Below are 22,904 nucleotides of genomic sequence, written 5' to 3' on the forward strand. Positions count from 1 at the left end.
CTCTTTTGGGCATAAGGATATCTGTAAGGCCTAATGTTTGCAGGAACACTTCCTGGAATCAAATGAATAGCATGATCATGATCACAAATAGGTGGGAGGCATTTGGGAGTCTCAAATACCTTGGAATGATTTTCCAATACTTTTTGGAGATCTGGAGAAATAGATCATTTAGATGTGGGAACCTCTAGTGAACATAATTGTACAATTATGCCTTGTTGTTCTTTCTTTAGAAGCCTTGTCATTCTGTTAGAGCTTATTATCTTTCCTGATTTCCCTACAATACCCCTTAATTCAACTTCCTTTCCTTCTGAAGAAAATTTCATGAAAATTTCTTGAAAATTAAAAGCTATTGTACCCAAGGATTATAGCCATTTGACTCCAAGTACAACATCAGCACCACCCATTGGAAAGGAAAGAATTGGGCTATTCAATACATATTCTCCCATGGATAGCTTGATATTATGGCTCTTTCCAGATAAATTGATGGTTTCCCCACTTGCAACCATCACTTGACACACCGGTGTTGGATATAGGAAGAAATTCAATTCCTTGGCTATCTTACAATGAATAAAATTATGGGTACTACCTGAATCAATCAACACTATTACCTTTTTCGTCTTGATATGTCCTTCTATCTTGATAGTTTGAAGAGTGGTATTTTCGGCCAATGCATTACAAGATATGGTAGGATTCATTTATTCTTTCTCTAGGGTTTGTTCCTAGTGTATATCCTCTTCTTTTGATGTTTCTTGTTCCTTTTCTTCCTCATCTTCACAATCTATGTAAAATAATTTCTTATCAACACACTTATGACCTTAGCGTGTTTGCTATCACAACTGTAGTAAAGCCCTTTTGCTCTTTTTTCTTCAAATTGTTGTGGTGTCAACCTTGTAGGTTGTGCAAGGATAGGGGAAACAACACTTCCATCTTTATAATTGTCAGTGGTAGGCTTCCTTGTTGCCATAATTTTTCTTTCCATTTTTCTTGACAACCTGAATGCCTTCTCTAATGAATCAGGTTCCCAAAGGCGAACCTCATGTTGGATTTTATCCTTTAAAGTCCCTATGAACACATCAATCCTATGCTCCTATGGAATATCTTTCACCCTTATATTCAATTTTTGGAAGTCCTCAATGTGCTCCATCATTGAACCCTTTTGTTTGAGATTTATCAATTGGCTAAAAAAAGTGTTTCTTTTTGTATCCTCATAATGTGCTATCATTTTAGCCATAAAAATTTCCCAAGTGACAATTTGTTTACAAGAGAAAATTCATTGATACCATACAAACTGATTTGGTTCAAAATATAAAGTTGCAATGTGTACCTTTTTTGTGTTTTGCACATTATGGAGATCGAAATATTGCTCCATCTGTAGTATCCATGTTATGGGATCCTTGCCATCAAACTTCCTCATATCAATCTTTAGAACACAATGGGTCTTCAATCCATTGTTAGAGTCTATGAAATCATGATTAACATTTAATTTGTTCTCATCATGAGTTTCTTTTACTACCCTTTCACCATTAGTAAGCATTTCTTGTAGAAAATTTGTCAAATCTGTCTTCAAATCTTCCATTTTGCCTTTAATTTTTTCTTCTATACCATCCATCTTAGCTTCCACGCCTTTCTTTAAACCATCCATCTTATCTTCCATGCCATCCATCTTAGCTTCCATGTCATTCATCTTAGCTTCTACGCCTTTCTTTAAACCATCCATCTTAGATTTCGTTACTTTTTGTGAGAGTGAATTTTGTTGCACTTGGTCTCGTAATTTTGATATATCATGTTGCATTTCTTCCTCTTCTTCATGGGTCATGCTAGAGCTTTTAGGTTGCTTACTAGGTGTTTCCATTTTCTTTATTTGGGACATCAATTAATGATAATTATGCTTCACTATGCCCTTTGAATTCCTTCAAACTAATTTTTCAAACCAAACTTATGCAAAATTTTAAAAACAACTACACACCTTTTTTCACTTTGTAGAAGCTCGATATTGTATCTGATGTATCTTTGAAATTTTGGATCTCCAAGGTCTGAAATTGTGCACTATGGTATCTCTTAGAGTCCTCTTTCCAATGCCACCAGTCTTATCAAAATTGGATTCTCCAAGAAAGTGATATGCCCAATATCCTAAGATGTCTTGATTATAGACTTTTTCAGTAGAGAGAACTTGTACGAAGTTCCACGTTTCACTGTTTCAACCTTCGGACTTGAAAGGGATGCACAAATGACTACAGTCCTTCCTCTTTCTGTAACTTCTTAAGAAATTTCAATCTGATACTCAGAGAGAAAGTTATGATGATTTTCCCAAGGTCACATGTTTGGGATGTAATTCAAGAGCCTGTAAAAACCCTAACTTCCTTGGATCATATATCTGAAAATATAGCGAGACAAGATTTGAAATTCAGACCCAAGTATCAGCAAGATTTCGACTCAAATGAGTTTTTTATTAGCATTTGAAACATCGCAAAAAAAAAAAAAAAGTTATAGAGAAAATTCCACGATGACCTGTTTTGGAGAAGAGAAACCCTAGAATCCAAAGCTCTAATACCAAATGTTATGAAACCAACTCACAAAAATATAGAAAAGATAGATCAACGACTTATAAATCAGCCTATTCAAGGGGGAAACCTCCTTTACATTACATAAATGAATAATTCTTGGATGATACAAATGACAAAACCTCCTTTCTATATATAGAAGTCTAAGGGGTCACAATATAATCAAAGCCGACATAACAATAATAATATAAGGGCACAAAAATAACAATAGTGGGCTTCTATGGGGCACAATAATAAAAATATGGGGACAATAGGGGCACAACAATAACAATAAGGGCTACAATGACAATAGTAATGGGAGAATCACTAGTATTATAGGGACTTAACAAAAAGCCTTAATCCTAGTCTTTTTCTTTCCATCAAGTAGAAGGGTGATAAAAAATCATGAGGCACTATGCCACTCCAAGCAGGGATCTGCAGTAGCGACAACAACACCTGGGACATCAACAAAGAACCTGTACACATAGCAACAATAACAATCAAATACCTGAGGAGCAGAGAAGATATACACAGGAAAAGAAAAAATAGAGTAAGACAACTCCCTTGGTGATAGTAAAAAGGTACAAAACTCTAGCATGCACACCCTTGCATCAGTCAATCATGAGGTAGGCATAGGTATGGAAACCTCTCTTCTCCTACTTATGTGTAAATAATTAAAAATGTATGAATTTCGAGAAGAGGTAATTTTATAAGCTGGAGGTGGCCAGTTAACTTGGCCACCCTTGGTCAGTAAACAAAAAGAGATTTATGAGCCCACATGCAATGTGGAGGTGTCACATCAGTCAATATTAGATCATAGAGAGTGGGTGGTGATTACGAGGATGAGGGAATGATTACTCCAGGTGGAGAAAACATTCCAAAAGAGGAAATTTCGTGCCTCTGCCAAGTCATCATAATGCTCCAAGCCCTAGTCAAAAGTAGCATTTAATGTACCGAGGCTCGAATTCTCTTGCATCTAGGTTCATTTCAAAAACAGTTAAGGTAAGGATGATTCTGGGGAGTCATTGAGGAGATTCTAACCCTAATATAACATTTCTACAAGAGAAAGATACAGGAAGCTACAGGAAGCCTACAAATGCTACGGGAACCCCGAGAAATTGCTACAGGAATCCTCAAAGGGTGAAATAACGCTACCAAGGGTTGATTTGGTCTCCAATTATCCTTATCTCAGGCCATGTGGTAAAAGTAAGTGCACCCTCTCATTCATTTTTCCATAACTTGTATGCTGGTGCACCCTGACTTCCAAAGGAAATATCAGTTATTTTTTGAATTGAAAGAATTTTTTTGGCTATAAATTACAGGGAATATATAAGTTCGTCATCAATTAAAGATTCAAACCCTCTACTTCCACCGAATTATACATCAGAACTATTATAGGAAGAAACCCTCTTACACCTAGTTGAAAATAGATAAAAGACATGGGAGGGGGATTCAATAGAAGGGAGCATATAGAAACTAAAAGAATTCATCATCACCCTTCTATATTAGACATTTTTAGAAGACATAAGTGGTTAGGATTCTTTGAACTACTAAAGGGATATGATGATGACATTACATATGAATTTTCCATGGCCCTAAACTCTCATACATGAGTCAGTGCCACCACTATCATGAGGGGATTAGTTATTTCAATCAGTTTGAGCTAATTACTAGGGCAACAACCCTTCCCCTAGTGATGCAATGGAGAAGAGAAGACAAGTCTAGCAATGCCGTTGCCAAAAAGAACTTCCTCATTGCTGATGGAAAACCTATTGAAGATAAAAATGGAGTTAGGAGGGAAAGCCTACCCTATCCCTGGGATGAGGTGGCCTACCATATCCTAAAATTCATATCCTGTGAAGGAAGGCTAAGTGTAGTATATGGCTACCATTTTAGATTGCTCCATGAACTAAGGTTTCATGTAGAATTTCCCCTGGCCCAAAGACTCAATATACCCTATTTCCTCCTACATTCTAGCAGGGACATGAGCCAAAAGGTGAGAGAGGGAAAGCACCAACACCTAGGCCACCATGGGCACATTAAGATGATAGTGGTAGATGCTTTGAATAAACTAAGGATCCCTGTCCTTTGGTTCAAGTTCATGGATATGGATAGAGAGACCTCCATTGGTACTCAAACCCTCACACCAGGTGAGACCCCAACCTCTAGTGCTAGAGGAAGAGAGGGGAAAGAAGAAGAAATAGAGGCAGAAGAGGAAAGAGAGACAAAGGCAGAGAAAATAGAGGAATATCCAGAGCAAGATGAAGAAGTAGAGAAATAGAAATATGAAGAAGAAGAGGAGGAGAAATAGGAAGAACCAAGCCCTGAGAAAACTATTACATCTAGAGAAGAAGGGGTATCCCCAGAGAAAACAAGTTTGTCTCCAGGACCCACTGAAAAAGAGGTAGTTTCCACCTTGGCTACCTTGAGCACACTAGTCAAACCCAAGAAGAAAAGGCAAAGGAAAACTCCCCTCTATTTTAAAACTAGGAAAAGCGTAAGGATTAAGGAAGGAAGGCCTAAAAATCCCACAAATGCCCCTATCACAATTGAAGAGTCCCCAAGTAAAAAGAGGAGGTAGGGCCCACTAAAAGGAAAGTTGAGGAGGTCACCTCTCCAGAAACCATATTAATGACTCCCATAGCATATGTAAGGAGGCCCACCACTAGATAGACCTCCTCTAAACAACCCAAGACACCTACCACACTCCAAAAAAAAGGAAAAGGGAAGCTACAGGAAAAACAAAGCATGCTACAGGAAAAACAGAGTGTGCTACAGGAAGAATAGAAGGTGTTATAGGAAGAGAAGAATAATAAGAAGAAGGGAAAAAGGAAACACAATAGTTATAGGAGGGGTAAAATTCCCCAAGAACATTTGAGAATGAATTCCCAGAGCTAGAGGAACCTAGTCCATATCCGAGTTTGAGCTCGTATTATAAATTTATTGAAGGAGGGAGAGTTTTTCCACAAAAATCTGCAATCCCACTTTTCTTTGAACTTGAAGCAGAAAGAGGAAGGACCCATAGATGGATGCAGATTGTTAAATCCAAAAAGGTGGAAGATGTGGGCCTCATGGAAGAGAAGGTCCTTGAAATGGGCAAGGAGTTAAGTGAGTTAAGGGAGAAAGATTCCACAATTAGAGAACAAATGCAGGCATAAAATAGATGGTTGAGGAACACATTGCAAGAGAATGAAACCCAACTGACCATAATGGAAAGCCTCTCCATGGAGGCACTACAATACAGATAGCCATCCAAGTCTTATGCACTCTTTCTCAAAGAGAAGTGGTTGCAGTTCCAAATCAAGACCTTAGCAAAATGGGGATCCATGCCATTTCTGGACTACAAACAATTAATTGAATTATGTGACCAAATTAGCATAGAAGACAAACCCAAATTGGTTGAATTCTACATGCATAACCTCACCTTCACTGATATGAATGTTTGGGATCCCAATGTAAAGTTGGGGGACCTGCAACTAATAGCCCTTGCATCTTCGATGACTCATGAGGAGGCCAGAGCTGAGGAGGTACATAAAGTAATGGAAAAGGAAATAAAAGAACCACTCTATATCAGGGAAGAGTAGATAAGCCCAATGGTTGTAATTAGTACCCACAACATCATCTCAAATGATGTTGATCTAGCACCTAGATACCTTGCCACCCAAGAGCAGGTCATCTCACATTTTGAAGACACACTAAGTTTGTTAGGAATAATAATCCAGCAAACATGCCAGAGATGGAATGCCTCGCCCCACAGTCTCGATATTACGGAGTATCACTCTCCTGAAAGGTTGAGGAATGCATTGGAAAGGACACCCCTGTACAAAAGTCTCATGCAAAGATTAAAAATTAACTGGATTGGACTCAAGCTCAGTCCACCTTTATTATTGGGTCTACAGGAAGGAAGGAATGAAGAAGAGGAAAGGAAGCAGTGGGCAGACATAGAGAAGGATGCAGACTTCTATCCTCAAGAGGGCACACCATCTACAAAACCTTGGGATGTCAGAGAGGCCACCAGGGCCATGAAAGACATGGACATAGATGACTGAGTTGCTCAAAGGATGAGCAACAATTTCAGTAGGGGGTGATGATGAGGCTCATTAATAGGTATATCATAAGGGTCACAATGCCATCCTATAGCTTTAAAATCATCTCTTTCTCACATTTATTTACAATTTTTGTTATATTATGCTTAGTGTGAGAAGTAAAAGATGTGTTTCTATGGCATGTGTCCTAATATGTCTTAAATGTAGGAATTTGAACATTTTTGAGATAATTTGAGTGCAGGAGCTCAGAGTAGACAACAAGGAGAGATTCTAGGAGGTTCTCCACCTCCTTAACTCCTCCAAATAGTCAAATATCACCACTATATCTCTCATCAACTCGATTTCATTGGCAGGCAAGCAGTTCGAGGTCATTGGCAGCCAATCCAGTGCATTTCAAGGAAGATCTAGATCCACCTTTCTCAATTTTGGGAGAAAAACATCTCTATTTTCTAGGGAGTTGTTGGCAGCTACCCTTTTGTATAAATAAGCATGCTAAGGAACTCATTAGGATTCAAATTTTTTCTATAGCTAAGAGGCTATTGAGCTCAACCACTTGTGGCTACTATTTTTGTGATGTATTTTACATTTTTGCAATGATAATGAAAAGTTTCATTTTGATCCATGACTGAGTTAGTCACAGGGCTGAAGCTCTTGGGTTTGGGCCCAACCCCCATAGCTTAGGTCCCTCTTATGTATTTATACTTCTTTTAGCTTAGAATTTTTAATTATTTGTTGCATTTTAGTAGAGTATAGTTCCTCAAAATTTTTGTGACTATGGCCTCTATCTCATCTCTCTCATGGGAGCATGATTAGAGGACTCCACCATCATAGCCCAAAAACATTGTGTGATTTCTTGTTTATTATTTCTTATAAAAGTATATATTTTTTATCTTGCTTTAAATATGATTGTTGTATCTCTTAGAAGTTAATTCATTGCATAAATAGATTTCTTAGCATCAGTTAGATATATTCCAAATTCAACTCATCTTTTCCACCATTGATTGTAATATTTTGCAAATGAAAAGAAGAACAGGTGCATGTGATGTTGCAGGAATGTTGGATCTGTAGGCAAAGGATCTTTTCACCACCTCCATCCAGGACTTCTCCACTCTCTTTTGATGAATTCCAACCAATATTCTTGATCTTTATTAAAAAGGTCACCATGAGCAGCCCTCTTAGCCCAAAGTTGGCCTTCTTGAAGTGTTGGGATTGGCTAGGGGTGTTTCTCACCTTCCATGCATTTCTCGCAACCTTCATCCATCTTTCCATCACTTTATCCCATCATCCTTACCCTTCAAACCTTCTCAGAAAACTTCCTATAGCATTTCAGGATTTCCTATAGCAGTATAGGAATCTTGTAGCAACTTCTTGTAGCACACCTATAACAACATGTTTTGCCCCTATTTTGACCTGCAATGCTAGTGTAGCTTAGCATAGGAGTAGTTTAACCCCCCCACTTGGATTCCATGATCATAGGTACCACCTAGGCCATTCCCTCCATTCATTTTCCTTTACTGCAAGAGAAAATAGCATTAGTTTCTTCATTACAAGATTTGGCAATTAAGACATTACTTAATCTTCAAGTGTGAAATAGATAAATGATGCATGAATTCTTGAATTTTGAATTGGTAGAATAATATTTTCTTTTCAAGTGAATTTGATAGCTAGATGGTTGATTACAATTAGTGTATCTTTCCTTTCTGCAGTTAGCATAATTCTTGTGTTCTCTCATGGATTGATTTAGTAGCATTTACAAGTTACCAACATTTATAAGTTAGATTTGAACAACATTTACATTTTCTGCACTAGGACTAGCTTTTGAATCATGCTTTCAGTAGTTAATCCTCCCTAGTTCAATAGAAGAATGGTCTTGGAGCCCTAATTATCAAGTGACCTAGTTGAGGGTGGCATGAGTAGAATTCCATCTACTGTGTATATAACATTGTCACCTCGAAGTTTGTACAAACCTTGGGTTGATAAATAGAGTTGAGGAGCCTCTGGGAGTTGCAACACTCTTGGTGCAATACTAAGGATCACCACTCTTCATCAAGTGCGGCCCATGATTCTTTGGTCTCCTCATTTGAATCTTCTTTTTCTGAATGATGTCCTTCAATGATATCAAGAGAGTATTTTTTTCGGAATACATTTCCTAAGCTAAGGTGAATACCATTTATATCAAGAGGAGATGTTTGGAAGTGTTGTACCCCATCATTGTAAGTGGGTTGAGCTACTTCATTGTCTGGGTTCAAAAATGGTGGTATAGGTAGTTGAGTGGGAGTGGAGCTTTGAGATGGATGTGGTTGAGGTTGTGGTGTTGGTGGAGGTGGATGGTATGGATATCCTGGAGTTGGGTATTGAGGATATTGAGGAAAATATTATAGATATGTTAGGATATTCCGACACATAGGATATAGTTAAGTTCAACTTGGTCTAGTATAGAGTTAGGTTAGAGTTAGGTAAAGTGTGTTTCTTTACCGTTGTACATTTTGTAACTTACAATCCGACGGTCACGATATGTAGTGATCCGACGGTTCACTCTCACCTCGGTATTACCGACACTTGATCCGTGGCTTGACACCCGATTGGTCCATGAGTTCTATTTAAAGCGCATGGAGGGTCATTGTTCGGGTAATCCGTGCATGAGAGAAGCTTATGTAAATTTTCATTCTTTGATTAATAAATTGTCTGTACCCACGTTGGGACAGGCCGTGGACTGTTTCCCTCCTTGCACTCTGAGGGTTTTAACCACGTCAAAAATACTGGTGTATTGATTTGAGATCTGGTTGTGAGCGGTGTCCTCTTGGTATTCTTTCTGAGGAACTTACCCTGTAAATTCCTACATGGTATCAGAGCTATTTGAGGGCCGCGTCCGTTGGTGATCCAAATCTGAAGCCGGTAGAACTGCATGCGGCTGTCGTTTCCTAGATCTGCTGTTTCTGACTGCTTTCGGGCCGAGAGGACTGCTCTGTTGCGTTCGGAGCATCTGTTTCAGTGAGGAACCCCTTTCGTTTCACGCGAAAAGGTTTCCGGTAGCCCTAGCTGCGTCATTTTTCAGATCGGGAGGTATACAGTGTTTTTTTTTGCAGTTTACTGTCATTTTCTCTCTGCTTATTTCGGTTTCGGTTTATTTAGCCTTTTTTTTTTTCGGATCTATACCTTTCATTTCTGCGTATGCTCTTTGCCCTGCGACTCTGTGCGATCTGGGCAAATCAGAAACAGAAAGAAAGGATTTTTCTCATGCGTATGCTCTTTTCCCTGCACCTTAGTGTGATCTCGGAAAATCAGAAACATTGAGAAAAATATTTAGTTTTTCGGCTAAAAGCTAACTTTGAGATTTTTTTTAAAATTTCTAGTTTTTTGGCTAAAGCTAACTTCGAGCCGTAAGGTTCGTTTTTCTTTGGATATTCGTGTTGGGTTTTGTGTTTTGTGTTTTGTAGGGGAAAAGAGTCTTCCCAAGGCAAGCACGCAAATCGAGGCCCCCCCCCCCCCCCCCCTCTCTCTCTCTCTCTCTCTCTCTCTCTCAAATATTTTGTATAGATCAATTGGTTCAAAGACCTTTTAAGAGAGTAGAGGTCTTGGGTTCAAGTCTCCATTTTGTGGGGGCGGATTTTTTCATTCCCGCACATTCGCGCACTTTGCCGGCAACGTCAACAATTTTTTTTCAAAAAGCCATAACTTCTTCATCCGGAAGCCTTTTTCAGAGCCGTTTTTTTTAAAACCGCCTATTTTTTCGAGATCTATCCATTGGACCACTTACTTTCAGCATCTTCAGCTTCAGTTGTTTTTCAAAAAATGGAAAGTCCATGCCAAGTCATTCTTGACAGCACTAACTACTTCCAATGGGTAGCCTACATGGGAGATTTACTTAGAAGTAAAGGTCTCTTCAGAATAGCCACAGACCAAGAGAAGAAACCCAAAGATGAAGACAAGGCCGAAAAATGGGAAAATAGACAAGATCAAGCACGTGGTTTGATAGGAATGTCTGTTTCTCCTGATCTTAGATTCCACATTGCAGAAATTGAAACTCCTCATGAAGCATTAGAAAAACTTGCTAAAGTTTTTGGGATTAAAAATGAAATTAGAGCCCATCAACTTGAAAATGAGTTGCTTACTTTGGATCCTAATAATTTTTCTTGCATTGAAGATTTCTTGTCCAAATTCAAGACCCTTAGATATCTCTTGGAAGGTGTTAAAGTTAAGAAAGAAGATGGTAACCTTATTTATTCCATCCTTACTAAGTTGGGACCAGCCTACTCTGTATTTGTTTCCACTTTCCATTCTACAAGGGAAGCTTTCATTTGTCAAGGCAAAGACTACAAGCCCCCTTCCTTTGACTCCTTTTGTGATTCCTTAATAAGAGAACAAGAAAAACTCTTACACCTTGGTCTTCTTAATCTTGGAAACTCTTCCTCGAAAGCGTTAGCCGCCCAGCAGCAACCAAATTCAAAGAATCCTAAGAAGTCTTATCCTCAAAGGAATGGTCCTAAACCAACTCAGCCTCAAGATGAAAGATCATTTCAGCAATATGACAAGACCAATAAAAACAAATGGAAGAAGACTGACAGACATTGTAACTTTTGTAATCGAGATGGCCACTTAGAATCTAAATGCTTTAAGAAGATGGAAGCCTTGGAAGCCGCAATGAAGAAACATAACATCCATCTGGAGCCTACTTCAACTTCAACTTCCGGAACGGCATTTTCTGCATGTCATCGTCAATCATCTCAGTCTGGTTATGCATTAAATGTATCTTCTTCTTCTTCTCATTCTCATGAGTGGCTCATTGATTCTGGAGCCTCTTGTCACATGGCCAAAAACCAAGCCATGTTTTCTTCTTTAAATGATTGTAACACCAAAAATATATATGTTGGTGATGATAGATCTCTTAATGTTGTAGGGACTGGAACTGTTCATCTAGACAATGGTCAGTTCAATGATGTATTATGTGTTCCAAACTTATCCTGCAACCTTCTATCTGTCTATCAGATAACTCATTCAGGTGAAGGTAAAATTGTTGAATTTTCACCTCATGATGTTGTAATCAAGGATCTAAAAGATCCTAAACAGATTCTAGCTACTGGTCTTGCTGATGATTCCAAAAGGTTGTATAAGTTTCACAACTTTGGGTCATCCCATCTTCCCTCAGTATTTGTTGCTCATAATGATGAAGTGAGCAAACTTTGGCATGAGCGGTTTGGTCACTTAAACTATCGCTCCCTTCAGCATCTATGTAAAGAAAATATGGTGACAGGTCTTCCTATGGTATCTTGCAAAGATGGTGTTTGTTCCGGATGTGTACTCGGAAAACATCATCGGGACAGTTTTGACAAACGTGCCTCTTGGCACGCCTCAGCCCCTTTACAGCTTGTGCACAGTGATTTATGTGGTCCTCTTCCTGTTGCTTCATTCTCTGGCTGCAAGTACTTCTTAACTTTCATTGATGATTTCTCCAGACGCACTTGGGTATACTTCTTAAAACTCAAGAGCGAAGTATTTACCACCTTTTTGGCCTTCAAAGCATTCGTTGAAAAACAATCTGGACATCAAATTCTTAAGCTAAGAACTGATAATGGTGGAGAATATGTTAAAAATGCATTCATCAACTTTTGCACCGAAAATGGAATTCAAATGCAACATACTGTTCCATACACTCCACAACAAAATGGTGTAGCTGAAAGGAAAAATCGCACCTTAAAGGAAATGGCTAATTGTATGCTGCAATCTAAAGGACTCAGTCTTAGTTTTTGGGCCGAAGCAATTAATTGTGCAAATTATATAATCAATCGCACTCCTACTAAGGTTCTAGAGAATATCACTCCAGAAGAAGCTTGGAGTTCCATTAAACCAGATGTAAGTCACTTTCGTGTGTTTGGAAGTGAAGCATGGGCCCATATTCCAGATGAAAAGCATAAAGCTTTAGAACCTAAGAGTGAGAAATGTACTTTTGTTGGATATTCTGAAGATGTAAAAGGCTATAGACTTATTCCATTTAAGTCCAAAAATGTTATCATTAGAAGAGATGTAAAATTTGATGAAAATAAATCGGCCTGCGAGCCTAGTCCGGCGGATGTGCCACCTCTTCCTATCTCTTCTATCTTTGAAAACATTTCTTCTTCTGATGATGAAAGCGAGGATGATAATCCTCCCCACCTTCTCAGGATCCTCAACTTCCAAGATGGGTCCGTGCTACTCGGGATGCAGCAGGTGATCTTGCCGGTGATCCTACAGATCAGCGACGTACACGTTCTCAGTTTGAAAGAGCCTCTTCTTTACTGGCTCAAGCTCCAGTAAATCATGATCCTGACACTTTTGCAGAAGCTTCAGGCCATCCACATTGGGAAACAGCTATGAATGAAGAATATCATTCATTGATGACAAATGATACATGGGATCTTGTTCCTCTACCAAAGGGACGCAAACTTGTTAGATGCAAATGGGTTTACAGAACCAAGTATGGACCAGATGGGAAAGTTGATAAACATAAAGCTCGTCTAGTTGCTAAGGGCTTTTCACAGGTTGAAGGCATTGACTACACTGAAACCTTCTCTCCAGTTGCCAAAATGAACTCTATCCGCCTTGTTCTTTCCCTTGCTGCCTCTTTAAAATGGGAAGTCCATCAAATGGATGTTAAATCTGCCTTCTTGCATGGGGACTTGCAGGAAGAAATCTATATGGAACAACCCATTGGCTTCATACAAACAGACTCCAGCCTTGTTTGTCGACTTAAGAAATCCCTTTATGGCCTCAAGCAAGCTCCTCGAGCTTGGTATGCCAAAATGGATAGCTTTCTTTTAGAATCTGGCTTTTCTAGGTGTCATTCTGACAATACTGTCTACACCAAGAAAGTGGGCAACTCTCTCATCATCCTTGTTCTTTATGTTGATGATCTTATTCTTACTGGTAGTGATCCCAACCTTATAAACCATGTGAAGTCCAGCCTTAAAAAGAAATTTGAAATGACAGACTTAGGACACTTACACTATTTTCTCGGTCTTCAAGTCTTGCAATCCCAAGAGGGTATTTTCCTTTCCCAGTCCAAGTATGCTTGTGATATTCTTCGTCATTTTCACATGGAAGACTGTAAGCCAGCCCCTTCTCCCTTTCAGTCTGGAGTCAAACTTTCAGTCTCTTGTACTTCTCCTGAAGTTGATGCTACCTTATACCGTCAACTTGTCGGAAAACTCTTGTATTTAACCCATACTCGTCCTGATCTTTCCTTTGCTGTTGGCCTTGTTGCTCGTTTTATGCAAAACCCCCGTGAAAGTCATTGGAAAGCAGCTAAAAGAATACTTCGTTATGTTCGAGGTACAGTACAGTTTGGGATTCATTACAGTGCCAAAGCAGCTCCTCTGTTAGTTGGTTTCACTGATTCTGATTGGGCTGGTGACCTTGATGATCGGAAGTCTACTGCCGGTTATGTCTTCACTCTTGGTTCAGGACCTATTACATGGGCTTGTAAGAAACAGGCTGCCATTTCTCTTTCGTCAGCAGAAGCAGAGTATCGTGGTGCCGTGGAAGCTAGTAAGGAAGCCTTGTGGCTTCGTCAGATCCTATCAGAGTTTGGCTTTGAGCAGCAGCATCCAACCACACTTTGGTGTGATAATCAAAGTGCCATTCAGCTATGCAAAGATCCAGTCCAGCATCAGCGCAGCAAACACATTGAACTACACATGCACTTCATCAGAAAGCTCATTCATGACCATGTTCTTGAAGTGCAATATTGTCCAACAGATGATCAGGTTGCAGACATCTTCACAAAGGCTCTCACAGAGGCGAAGTTCACTAAACTTCGATATATGCTTGGAGTTCAGGAAGTTGTCACTAAGGGGGGATAGGCTCTAGTGCCTCCTTCCTTCTCCTATTGTGTCATATTTGTAAATCCTTCAATCCTATCCCAAGTTGTTCTTAAGGGGGGATGTTAGGATATTCCGACACATAGGATATAGTTAAGTTCAACTTGGTCTAGTATAGAGTTAGGTTAGAGTTAGGTAAAGTGTGTTTCTTTACCGTTGTACATTTTGTAACTTACAATCCGACGGTCACGATATGTAGTGATCCGACGGTTCACTCTCACCTCGGTATTACCGACACTTGATCCGTGGCTTGACACCCGATTGGTCCATGAGTTCTATTTAAAGCGCATGGAGGGTCATTGTTCGGGTAATCCGTGCATGAGAGAAGCTTATGTAAATTTTCATTCTTTGATTAATAAATTGTCTGTACCCACGTTGGGACAGGCCGTGGACTGTTTCCCTCCTTGCACTCTGAGGGTTTTAACCACGTCAAAAATACTGGTGTATTGATTTGAGATCTGGTTGTGAGCGGTGTCCTCTTGGTATTCTTTCTGAGGAACTTACCCTGTAAATTCCTACAATTGTGGATTTCTCCTATAAGGTCCTTTCCAACCTTGTTGCCAAGATTGGTTTTGGAGGTTAGATGGCCAATGTTGTGAAGGAAAGGGTGTGTTCCAATTACTTTGAGATGGATGTGCATAACCTTTAAATTGTGAATTAGGTTATTGCATCATACCAGGTTGACTAGGTTGCCATGGTCTTCTTGGAGCTACATAGCATAGTTGCTTTTATGATCATTAGGGGAATTTTGAGGTTTAAAATGGGCCTCCTAAGAAAAATGTACAACCAAGTAAAAAAGTAAAAATATTAAAAAATAATAAAATAATAAAACTAATTTTTCAACTCGTATTTTCAACTGATCTCCCTAAGGTTTTACTCAAATTTTGAGTGGGGGTACTCGTTGGATACAAAATTTAATTCCTCACCTAAGGAGTACCCATGTTTCATACTTTTGATGGATCCTGCTACATGAAAAATGAGAAATACATGAAATAAAATGTGATTGCAATCATGTTTTTCATGTGTTTCTCATTTCCGTGTAGTAGGGTCCATCAAAAGTATGCAACATGATTACTCCTTGGACATGGAATCAAATTTTGTGTCTAACGAGTGTTTCCGCTCGAAATTTGAGTAAACCCAGAGGGAGATAAGTTGAAAATATGAGTTGAAAAAATAGTTTTTTCTTTTTTTCCCTCTAAAATTTGATGATGTAATCTAATCTTATCTTATCATTTCCACTATTATTTTATAATTTCCTTAGGAGGCCCACTTTAGACCTCAAAAAACCCCTAATCAGTGAATTGCTCCATTATCTTCTTGGTAAAATTCCTTCAACCTTGGTAATGATGGGAAATATTTAGTAGCATGTGATTTTGTATGGATAACACAAATATCAGCATCTTGTTTTTTCTCATTTTTCATTCTTAACATTTCTACTTGTTCACTTGATTGCTAAAAAAATAAAATTTAAAGTTATAAAGAAAATTTCCAAGTTTAACTTGACTTACTGGTCTTGAGGTTGATTTACTTACTCTTGCCCTTCCTCTTTATATGTGCTTGCATATTTCACCAATTTATTCAAAGTATAATGGTTATAAATCACCTCTACTCATGAGATCAAGGATATCAATCCACGCATCCCTAATTGTTCTAAGTAAGAGGGTTTTTAGTGTGTCAAATCCTAAATGATGTAATTTTCCCCTCTTAACATTATACATGAATCTCTCTATTAGATCCTTGAGACTTTCATATTCTTTTTGGGTCATTCTAAATATTTCTTCTTTAATATCATGATCTTTATTTTCTAGAAATATATTCTGCATATCATTCCATTATCTTTATTTTCTAGAAATATATTTTGCATATCATTCCATGATCTTATTGCATTAGTCCCTAAACTCATGAACCATTTAAGAGCTATATCCTTCAATGTTGCCAGAAACAATCTCAATTTTTTAGTGTTTAATAAGTAACCATAATATCTACAAATAATTTCAATTCAAAGAGAAAGGTTTATGGATCCTCTAACCTCATACCATGAAATTTGGGAAGGAAATATGGAGGGACCATCTTCATATGGACACTAATATCACTATTTTGAATGGGAAATCCAAGAGGATCTTCATCATTGTATCATATCCATCCATTTATTCTACGTTATATGCCACCTTTTCTACTTCTACCTAAAAAATTCGATGGTTATGTGGCTCTTACTGCGCCACATGATCAAGTGGGGTTGTATTATTGAAAAAAAAAATTATGAATTTTTTTAATGAAAACACTAATGCAATGCAATTTTCTATTTTTGAAATGAAATATGCCTAATGCAATGCAATTTTCTACTTTTGAAATGAAATATGCCTAATGCAATTTTTGTGTGTTTTTGTAGAAAGTAAAAGAAATGAATCAACTAGGAAATAAAACAATGCATACTTTGACACCTCCCCGACAACGTTGCTAAAAAGAGATTAGCCTCAGTATTGCAACAAGAATGTTGCAACTCCCAAGGCTACCAACTTAAATTATCAACCTGGGGTTCGTACAAACTTAAGAGGTGTCGGCACTATATGTGAAGCATGAAATGTTTCGTTGTTTCTTTTATCTAATGCAATGAAGTGAATATCATGAAATCAAATACTATCATAATTGTATAACGTAGCAGTTGCATTGAAAAGGAAACCTAGTCTATGGAATGGAAATAATAGTGCTTGAAATGTAAACCCTAGCTTAAGAATAAAGAAACTAAACTAATATAACACGCATGAAGGAAAGATAATGTAATCAATCATTTCATTCTAGAGATTATAGAACCATTTACAAATTTCATTAGATACTTCATGTGGTAATCAAGGAAATCATTATTGTGTTATCCAATTCATAAATATGTCCATTAACCCAAATTGTTGAGATGTGTTGTAAGGGTAAAAAGGAAAGTCTTTATTGGTCTTTGGTATTCCTAAATCATGTATTTAGAGCTTAGGGGTCATTATTCAAGCCTAAGAGATAAAAACCAAGCTTTTGGAGCAAATATGGTCAAGTTTACATGTGCTACAGGAGTGCTATAGGACTGTTACAAGAGTGCTACAAGACTGATAGGGAGTGGCATGATTGCTACAAGAGTGAGATAACTTATCGAATGCCTAAGTAAATCAAATGAAAATCAGATGGGATTTTTTTTTTATTAATTATGATTTCTTAGGGCTCTATTCCAAGTGGAATCACTCCAAAATATCCCTATTAACACGTGCTAAAAAATAGCAGAAAATTACTACTCTAAAAACCGGAAATTCAAGAACTAGTGAGCTAGTTAATCTACCAAATGCCTAATCTAATCAATTGAAAATTATATGGAGTGAATTTTTTTATTAACTTGAATGATTTTATGATCCAATCCAAGTGGAATCAACTCAAATGAAGCTTATTAACACATTCTAAAAAATAACATAAAATCACTACTATTTTGCTACAAGGGACTTCCAAAAATTCTAGATTTGTGAACTAGTAAACCAATCCAAGTAGATCAATGATAAAGATGATTTTTCAAAGTTGTTCTAAGGATGGATCATGATTGTGAATCTATAAATAACCTGAAAAATGACTCACTTCAATAATTTGACCAATATAACCTACAACAAAAGAAGCATTAATAGTAAATGTTGAAATAAGAGATGCAAGTTGAAAATACATTCAAGGAAAATAAAAAAATTGTACAAGAGGGCTCTATGGCTCCTAGGATGGCAAAGCCTTTTAGAAGCTAAAAATGGCACCAAGCTTCATTATTTGAATCAACCCAAGTACACCACTGCTAGAAATGAAAGTGGAGCTGCTAAATAACAAGTTTTCTCCACAAGAAGACTAAGAAATACATCCCCCTAGAAGAAAATTGGAATTTTTACTTACAAAAAGGAATGAGGAAGCATTATCCTTGAAAGGGGGAGCCTTTCCCCTCCAAAATCCCTCAGAAAGTGGATCTGGTTCCCAACACTAGGAATCTTCATTAAATGACAGAGAACACATTCCTAGATTTTCTCAATTAGTGGAGCTCGATAATCTCTCAATAATTTCATGATATTCAATCAATTTATTATCGAATCTTGGTACATCCTGTAGTAGGGAGAAATTCCTTGTACTATCTCATTTAGAATTTACTCAATATTCTACAAAAATAAATAATATTAGGCATATAATAAGCAAGGATAAAGCAAATTACTAAGGCCCATTAATACTATGAATTAATTCTATGATGTGCAAGTAACGAGTTCAAATACATGTTTTAAGTGCTTACAAATAATCAAATATGCCTAATAAAATAGACAATTTTGGGGACCATCACTTTGTTAGATCAAGGGTCTTTTGCTCCAAGATTATCCAAATCCTAATTTATTCTCTACTAAACAGGGTCAACCACACATGAAGGTGGAAGCTCTCATGCCCCCCCCACCCCCTGTCACATCACTCTCAATTCCCCAATACCCAATCTATCTACTATATAGGAAACAGTTGAAAGAAAGACATTAAGATACATAAAAGACAAATATCAAACATTCATTCATTCATAAATCCACAAAATATTCATCTCAAAATTTTTTATCATAAAAAATATGTTTACATAATATGAAACAAGGTTGCATGCATAAAGAAACATATAGCAGTTATTAATTAACATATAACATTCATTCATTCATTAATCGTAGACACAAAATACTTCATCTCAATAAACTGTATCATCAAAAATATGTTTTCATAATATGGTACTTGATGTTTCTAATGATATAAATAGTACAGTCATTTCTTTTTCTTTTTCTTTATTTTTGATGGTGTGGTTGTGTACTCACAACGTTGTCAAAGCTTCCACAAGAGGGGTGGATCATTAGTTATAACAAGAAAGAAATGTTAAATTGATTTCTTTGTTATTATTCATTAATAAAATTTGTATCATAGTTTTCTTTACCTCATGAAATAGTCGACACTGTTGGAATGGATGCCTTGTGCTCCCGTTTTGGTACAAGATCCTCATGTATGAAACTCTCTACCATTGAAAGTTGGCTCATGATGTATGTATGTTGTGGTGTGAACTCTACCAAAACATCCTATATAAGAAAGAAAATGTTTTTTCGATTAGACAATGTAAAAGTTAAAAAACAAACATTCATCATTAAACTTATGACATCAAAAAAATCACTTTAAAATATGGTTATTACATTATATCTCTTAAGATGTTGGTTGAACATGTTGATCCTATCTTTAATCCCAGGACTTTTATTTCTAATTTGAATCAAATAAGAAATTTCTTTGTTCGTTCTAATCACAAGCTTATTAATTGTTACAATTGGGTCAGGGGACATGAACAATTTAAATTCATAATCATCAAACCAATCAAAATCACTAAGCACTTCCTCAGGAGAATTTTTGGACTGATATGAGGTTGGTGCCTTCCCCTTATCACCTTGTTTATCAAATAAGTGTAATTTGTAATTTATTCCACCATCCTAAGCTATAAACATTCAAATAATTGAATTTGATGAAACATTTTAGATCAATAAAAAATCCTTTTTTTACATAAGAGGGAAAGTTTAGCCAATTAAATATTTGCTCGTAAATATTATGATATTTTACCTTGATCAACCTATCACAATATTATAACCATGACGTATTAAAATGTTTCCTTAAATTAAAAGATGCTTGACAATACAATTTAAATCACTATGAATTTTCCTCTCAATTATGTATTTTATTCCTTACACTACTCTCTCTCTCTCTCTCAAGAAATTTTAGCAACATAAGCTTCTATGAAAATTCCATTTGGATGAGAAAATTGGGTAGCATAACCTCCTATGAAATGACAATATAGAGGATAAGAATTAGTAGTATATAAATAAGAGGGATTAATAGAAAATTTTATATAATTGCTCATTTCAATACTTTGTTCAAATGTATAGCTTCACAAAAGAGGGCTTAAAATTGATATTTGTACAAGTAGACACTTCAATCCTTGGAGCAATTTTGCAGCATAACGCTAGAAAACTTGAGCTTGTGGAAATGGAGAAGGTAAAATTGGAGTTGAAATGGAGAGCCTTTTCCCATGTGAATATATTAACTCTAGGAATGGAGGGAACTCTCCAATTTAATGAGTTAGCTCAATTGGAATGGGCATCGTTTGGATGAGAACCATCATGAGGTGACTGGACAATGGGCTATAATATTTTTTTAATTGAATTGACTTGGATTAGTTTCATATTAGGAGGCCTAGTTAGTAGTACTAAGCAAGTCAATGGTATATTTCAATGAGAAGCATGTCTTTCATGGATCATGATCTTTTCAAATGGATAGTTGAGTTAATCTTCAAATGAGTTGAAACCATTATGTAATTGAAAGGGGAACATGAAGATCAACAATTTAATCACTTAAAAACAAAGGATTAAAACCTTAACTACTCATTTGGAAGGTTTATTGAGGCACCACATCTAAGGGAGTAGTTCAGGGAGAAGAGAAGAAGTGTATTATTCAAGGAAAGGAAGGCATCGACTCTTTTATTAACAAGAACATTACAAGTATTGTAACAAAATATTATGGATGGAAAATCCTAAAGGTCATGTATGTTTCACTATAATAATCCATTAGTCCACAAACTTGAAATTGGAGTTACTCAAATCCTTCTCTAGGGAAATGTTCAAGTATCTCATCCCCAATACTAAAGTGGAAGATTGATTTAACAAATGTTGGTACATTAGAAACAAGTCCAATGCATGGTAATTCTAATTATAAAGATTATGGAAACTAGTGTTATAACATATGAAATCTTCCTTGGTTTTCCTAGTAGTCAAGGTTGTACATATATGAAATTGACTTATATACCATGTTTAAAATCCACAAATTTTCTATGAGACAAAATATTAGAATGTGTCTTATAGATTTTTCCCCTTATTCATTTTACATGGGTTTTGGTTGATCTTCTATAAATAATTCCTTGCATTATAATTAATCATAACCTCAAACCAGAGTTGGATGACGAAAGATCGCAGACATATGATGTCTTAAAGGGTGTCATCATTCATTCATTCATACATCCACAACATATTTTATCTCAATAAATTTTATCACAAAAAATATGTTTACATAATATAAACAAGGTCGTTCTAATTTTTTCCAACAGAAAAATCACAAGTTTTTATTAATATAGTCAAAAGTTACATGTGCACATGCCTTGAGGCATTCAACCTCTTAGTGAAAAAAGTGGTACTCAAAAAATTGGGCTCTAAATAAAAAAGTGCAGTCATTTTTTTATCAGGTTTCTTTCTCTTTTTAAATATGGATTTAGCAAGGATGTGTTGATATTAGCCCCCTTCATTTGTTGTGGGCTTTGTATGTCTTGTTGCTGACCTAGTCCTATGACTATGTTGCTGCAAATGGTGTCGAGGATCAACTGCAATAAGAAAGAAATTGTAAATTCATATTTATAGTTGTTATTATTACAAATGTTTTATTAATAAAAAGAGTAGTAGAGTGTTATTTACCTTCTTTGGTGGTGGAGGGAAGCATAATACTTTCCGATGTGGCCATATGTTCCTCCTCTTCTCGGCCTCATCCTGTACATGCTCTGGTGTAGAACAAGAAAGGTTATAATTAATACACCATTTTTATTTAAATGTTTTTAATTTTAATCCATACTATAATTTTTTTATAAACATGAAATACTTACAGTACTGAGTTGGACATCAGTTTCAAGAGGCACTCCACCATCAGTGGGCTCATGTGTTGTATCTACATTGCTTTCCAGTTTTTTTACAACCAAACACATTAATTTATGGAAAAAAATAATAACCAATAGATTGTACAAGTAATCAGTTATAAATGTTATTCATTGTTTTTATTTTCCTGAGTATTAGGTTGGGTTTTGGAAGACTATGAAGATGCCAATTTTTTCCTACGTTCAACCACAACTCGATAGCCATGCTTGAAAGCAAGCTTTAGGTCTTCCTTCATGGGAGCCTCTTTGAATTGTGACCCCTGTAATTTTGCATGAGAAAATGAATTTTTCTTCTTTTGTGATATTAAACTAAAATTGTTAAGAATTTATAATTTGGATGCAAATTATTTTTTTATATACTTACAATTTTTATGGCCAGTTTTGAGTAACCACCTGGGCCAAGATGATGTTGTCGTGTTTAGCTATTCTTGGCTTTGAATGTATCTAGGAGCCTATATTTAAAATATTGAAAAAATTAATTAGATGTTGCAATGATGATAAAGCATCATATTACATTATTAAAAGTGTCTCATACCTTCCTGGTCTAAGTGGTGTCTTCCCTGCTTTTTGAGGTGCCTTGTCATTTGCATTTGCCACAAGGGCCTTCCACGCCACATATGGAATCGTTGGAGGGCACTCGTGCAACCTAGTCCTTGCCAAATGAGACCCATTCTAGTCCCCCGGATATTTTAAATGTAAGCCTACCTTCGAGGTAGCT

This window comes from Pinus tabuliformis, chromosome 7 (genome assembly GCF_031772625.1).
Source record: "Pinus tabuliformis cultivar Carrire ecotype Pingquan chromosome 7, CPIR1, whole genome shotgun sequence".
Classification (NCBI taxonomy): Eukaryota; Viridiplantae; Streptophyta; class Pinopsida; order Pinales; family Pinaceae; genus Pinus; species Pinus tabuliformis.